The following is a 5,745-nucleotide window of genomic DNA, read 5'->3' as shown; positions in this document are numbered from 1 at the left end:
GAGAATTGCAAGTTCAAAGTTCGCCTCAGCAACTTAGTGAAGCCCTAAGCAACTTAGCAAGACCCTGCCTCAAAAAGAAGAAGAAAAAAAGAAGTAGGAGTAGTAGCAGCAGTAGTAGTGGTGGGAGTGCAGCTGCTTGGCTAGCTCTCAGACTGGGCAGAAAGTCAAGTAGACACTTGCCCTAGGGAGGAGGGTGATAACTGGACAGGCCTTCAACCCCCCCTGTAGATGGGACCTCTGGAATTGATATGGCAGGACAGCCACAGGATATGGCCCCAAACAGTATTGAAGTTGTCAGATGTGAGTGCTTCTGATCTCTTGGCCTTGAGCTTTGAGAGGCCTCAGACCTCAGACAGTGTGGGAAGCATGTAACTGATAGCAGCTGGCTCAGGATGCACTGTTTCCCACAAACAGCTGGAATGAATGGTCTTCTGGTTCACTGCCCTCTCTCCCTCCATGGAACATTTCATTCTCAGCAATACTGCTTCTTCTCTTCTACCCAACTATTTTTTAAAACAAAGTGGGTCCAGTTAACCATAAGGCTTGGCTTTGCTGAGTTGCCTATGAGTGTATGTAAGGACTTATGGTCCTCCATCTTTCCACATGGTGCTCACCTCTTCCTCAAAAGAAGCATTAAACAAATATTCTTTAAGGATTGTTTTAATGAAGCATCCAATCATTAGCTTCTCTAGATATCTAAATGTCCTGATTTGGCTTTTCTCTACCTACCCTACACCCTCCTTCTTAAGGTTGCACTTCTTAGGAGTGCAAGTAGAATGCAAACCACCCCCTGCTCCTTCTTTTTTCTCCCCGTGGTAGGGATTGAACCCAGGAACCTGAACATGCTAGGCAAGAACTCTATCACCAAGCCATATATATCCCCAGCCCCCTCCCCCCCCAAAAAAAAACCCTTTCTATAGTAGGTCTGGAACATAGTGCCAGTTCAATGAAGCATAAATCTGAAGATTCCAGGCAGAGATGTGGGAGCCAGGCATGAGGTTATGGAAGAGTGATCCATCACAGCAAGGCAGGGAAAGAACGGCAGGACTGAACCATGACAGATCCACAAATTTGAAATTCTCCTCCACTTTGCCCACCAGGAACTAAATGCAAAAATGTCCCATCCCCCTACATGGGGACCGCGGTCAACCTAAAAGGCATAGTTTGGCTAATGTTGACATTGGTTAGTAGAACAGCTGAAAGAAAGAGAGCCAGAAGGAGAGTCCAAAAACTGTCCAAGAGAGAGCCAAGACCAAGACTGGAGAGAGCAGGTGGGGTCCAGTCTAACAAAAAGCAGATAAAGCTAGATGGTTAGGAGTCAGGTGGAAGGATGGTAAAGAATGGGATAGGGTCCTGGGAAGAGTATAGAGGATGTAGCCAGGATTTGAAAGGAAGGCTGAGATGAGATACCCAAATCTCATTTGTGTTAGATGTCTACCTCAAGGTATTTGAGTAGGTTCAACAGATTTAAAGGCACAGAATGGGAGGGGGCATTACATTAAACAAAATATGTGATACTGATGATAGTTATTTAATGGTAATGATGACTTCAATGACCATTTAAGTAATAAGCTAAAACAGCTTTGAAGTACGTGTGGCATAATTGGGAAAAAATAAATATGTGCTGAATGTTAGATACCATTAGAGAGTTACTGCTAATTTTGTAGGTTGTAATGGTGATATTGTAGTTAATAGAAAGAATATTCTTATTTTTTTAGAGCTATAAGAAAATATTTAAGGATGAACTGTTATGATAACTGAAATTAATTTTGAAATGGTTTAGCAACCCATACACATATACATGTAATGAAGAAAATATGGTAAAACTTTGACCAATTTTGGATGCAGATAGTGAGTTTATGCCTGTCCAGGATAATATTCATTGTTTTCTTGTTTGCTTAAGTATTTTTTCTTAAAGTTATGAATAAAAAGCTAACACATTAGTTTTTATTAATAAGTTGACTAGAAACTAAAGCATAAGTTATGTAATAAATTATCATACTAATGAGAAATCCAGTCTTTGTGGGTGAAAATATGTTATCAATGATGAATGTTGACCAGAAACATTTGGCCAAAAGACTTTAATTTAAGAGACTTTACAGAACAAATTTGAGCTTAGAAATGGCTGATAAAATAGTTTCCAGATTTCTCTCAATTATTAGGTCTTTCCCAATTTCAATAAGGAACATTCATTTGAAAATTCATCATTTTTTAAGGGAATTGGAAGATTTCTTCTCCTAAAACCTTGCATCTATTATGTGATTCTTACCAATTTTTGCCTAGCCTCTTTAGATATGTCTTCATGTCTGCCTGATTTACTCCCTAATAAAATTGCCACCTCTTTAAGTGTCATTACTCAGAACTCTAGATTACTCTACCCTCCAAGTACATGACCAAACAAATATTTGTTTATGGATGGACTTAAAAATTCCCAGCACTCCCCAATTTATCTTTTGAACACCATTATTTTTTCCACAGTATTCTGAAAACAAAACTCATTCACATTCCCAACGATTAGAAGGGTCTCCCTGTGCCCTGGGAACCAAAATTCTAAGAATACCTACAGGTTCCAAATTTACCCCTCCTGTAATGGAAAATCTAGTGCTGACCTCTCCTTGCTGAGGTGGCAGTTTCTGATTGCACAATATTGTGTTCCCTTCCAGGGCAGCAGGAGCCCAGATACTCTTCTCAGAGTCTGTCTCCTCACTAGAAACATAGTCTGTTCATTTAGCAATTAAAGCTGTCAGCACAGCAAGCTGGCAAGAGAGAGAGCAGCATCTGTCCCTGGGCAGAAGCCCTTGGCAGAGCCATGACTTCAGGGCCTGGGGAAACAGGTAGGACAGTGACTGTAATTTGTCACTTCCCCAGTACTTGATCATTTGTACCTTATGTACTGGCAAATGACATACACATTACTCTAAGAGGAAACAGACAGGAAGTATGGGAAAGAGGTAAGAACAGGAATGGTCTGTGGATCTCCAAGGGCTCAAACCTTGAAAGGATGTTGTTTTACCTGTTCAACCTTCCATTCACAAATAGACTGTGCAGCTGGATGCCAGGAACTCAATGGCTAATGGGACATGATTCTTATCCTTGAAGGGCACGCAGTGAATGGGAAAGATGAAAATGTAAATAAGTGCTACAAAGTGTTTTAGACTTTATGGGGCTTGGGGAAGACAGACAAATAGGAATGGAGTAAACTGTGTGTCTCCACAGTATCCACCTGCCTCTTTTCCCTAAGGTGCCAAATTTCCTAACCATCGCAGCACGTTAACTCATTGCAAGCTTCTTTTTATTCAGGGGGCGGTGAGTACCATGGATGGAACTCAAGAGCACCTGACCACTGAGCCACATCCCCAGTCCTATTTTGTATTTTATTTTAGGGTCTCACTGAGTTGCTTAATGCCTGGCTTTTTTTGCTGAGGCTGACTTTGAATTTGAGATCCTCCTGCTTCAGCCTCCAGAGCCACTGGGATTACAGGCATGGGCCACTGTGCCTGACACAAGCTTATTTTTTTTTCTTTTTTTATAATGAAGCTTTTTTTTTTTTTTTGTAGTTGTAGGTGGGCATCATGTCTTTATTTAATGTGTTTATTTTTATGTGGTGCTGGGGATCAAACCCAGTGCCTCACATGTGCAAGGTAAGCGATCTGCCACTGAGCTACAGCCTCCTCCCACAAGCTTCTTTTTGAATTGAATAATGACTGAATTATTACAAGACCTGGGTTCTAACACGAATATTTCTTTCTAAAATTTTATCTTGAGACAGAGTCTCACTAAGCTGCCCTGACAGACCTCAAACTTGAGATCCTCCTGCCTCAGCCTTCTGAGTAGCTGGGATTACAAGCAGGTACCACTGCAACTGGCCTATCATGACAACTTCTGATGTTAACTTGCTGTGTGATCATGTGGCCCTCATTCCTTTTTCTAGCTCTCAAATATTTCATCTCAAAAAAGAAGATAATTGAATAAAAATGATTTTTAAAGACAAAAAAAATGAAGATAATTGTCTGTCCTTAATCCTCCTAGTGCTGATGATCAGGGGCTCTGAAAAATGAAGCTATTCTTTCTGAACAGGGTGAGGAAGGGGAAGGGAGGACAACATGGGTTTGAGGTAGAAAGTGAGAAAAGGGAAGAGAGTGTCATGATTGTAGGGCTATATGGAAATCCTGGGTCAATAGGGACATAAATATACTTAATAATTTTTAACAAATAAAAATACTATCTCAGTATTTTTCACCTTTAAAAACTCACAAATTACTTGACATAAAATAAATTAATAATTAATAAATATTGACATAAATAAATTACTTTATTACTTCATTTATGTATCACTACACATACAATGATCCAGGAAAATATGAAAAGGATGGCAAATGTGTCCAGAAATATCATAAGGTAGATATAATCCATTATTGGTACTTTCATATACCTCTCTTTGACTACACATATTCACACATACACATGCAGATGAAACTATTGTACACATGATGTTCTTTAATCTTTTTTCACATTTGAAAAATATTGTGGCCTTTTTTTTTTTTTGTACCAGAGATTAAACCCAGGGGTGCTTAACCACTGAGCCATATCCCCTTTTTATTTTTGAGATAGGGTCTCCCTAAATTACTTGGGGCTTTGCTAAATTGCTGATCCTGGCTTTGAACTTGCATCCTCCTGTCTCAATCTCCTGAGCCACTGGGATCACAGGCATGTGCTATCACACCATCTGTGATATATTTCATGCTAATATATCTAAACTATCATTTAATATGGGTGTTGAATTCCATTTATTGTGTTATTTCATAGATTGTATGTCACAATTTATTTAACCAGTTCTCTATCAATAAAAATTTATTTATTTCCAATATGAAAACATGGAAATTAACATCCTTGCAAATATATCTTTAGAAAAGTGTATTTTTCCTTCCTTAGGATAATCTAAAGAACTAAAATTGTGGGATTACCTTTCCCCCAAGAAAGTAACTATTATGTAAAATTTTTGCTAATAATTCTCTCATTTTTCTTTGTAGTTTTCCCCATCTGTATTTATTCATAAATGCTCACATAGAAGTTTTAAAAAATTCTTATATAGGGCAAACTTATCTGTTCTTTATTTTATTTGTTTGTTTGTTTATTTATTTATTTTGAGGCAGAGCACTATGTTGCCCAGGCTGATCTTAAGTGATTCTCCTGCCTCAATCTCCCAAGTAACTGAGATCTGGGATTCTTAAGTGCACCACTGTGCCCAGCTCACTCTTTTGTGATTTACAACTTTTGTTTTTATTCTGAGAAATCTCTCTCTCACTGATATTTACATTCACTAATTTTTCTTTTAGTTCAGTTTCAATATTTTTCTTTTAAGTATAAAAATAATCAGAATTTAGCTGGGTGCAGTCGTGCACACCTGTATTCCCAGTAATTCAACTCAGCAGGCTGAGGCAGGAGGATCAGGAGTTCAAAGCCAGCCTCAGCAAAGGCGAGGTGCCAAGCAACTCAGTGAGACCCTGTCTCTAAATAAAATACAAAATAGGGTTGGGGATGTGGCTCAGTGTTTGAGTGCCCCTGAGTTCAATCCCCAGTACCCAAAAAATAAAATAAAATAAAATAAAAATAATTTTTATTTTTTGAGACAGGGTCTCACTAAGTTGCTTAGGGCCTTGCTAAGTTGCTGAGGCTGGCTTTGAACTTGTGATCCTCCTTTCTCAGCTTCCTTAGTCGCTGGGATTATAGGCATGGGCCCCTGCA

Source organism: Marmota monax, unplaced genomic scaffold (genome assembly GCF_021218885.2).
Source record: "Marmota monax isolate L192 unplaced genomic scaffold, Marmota_monax_Labrador192_F-V1.1 WCK01_AAM20220418_F8-fsc00106, whole genome shotgun sequence".
Taxonomy (NCBI): Eukaryota; Metazoa; Chordata; class Mammalia; order Rodentia; family Sciuridae; genus Marmota; species Marmota monax.
Note: the sequence above shows the minus strand (reverse complement) of the source record.